Consider the following 291-nt stretch of genomic DNA (forward strand, 5'->3'; position numbering starts at 1 on the left):
AATACTGTTCAATGCTGGCACATGACTTGCTTTTAATGCTAGTATAAAAGTTAAAGGACACAAATATAATTAGTAAAATTAACTATAGATTATAATAATTTGTAAATGGATACACAATATAAAAAGATGGAAATTGTGACATCAATAACAAAATCTGAAGGGAGGAGACGTATAAGTATAGAGTTTCTGTGTGCAATTGAAGGTAAATTGTTATAGCTATAGACAATTATGCCTAAAAGATGTTATATGTAAGCTTCATGGTAACTATTAGAGGGAAAAGCTCTGGTAGGT

Source organism: Otolemur garnettii, unplaced genomic scaffold (assembly GCF_000181295.1).
Source record: "Otolemur garnettii isolate 467f Iridium unplaced genomic scaffold, OtoGar3 scaffold00164, whole genome shotgun sequence".
Lineage (NCBI taxonomy): Eukaryota > Metazoa > Chordata > Mammalia > Primates > Galagidae > Otolemur > Otolemur garnettii.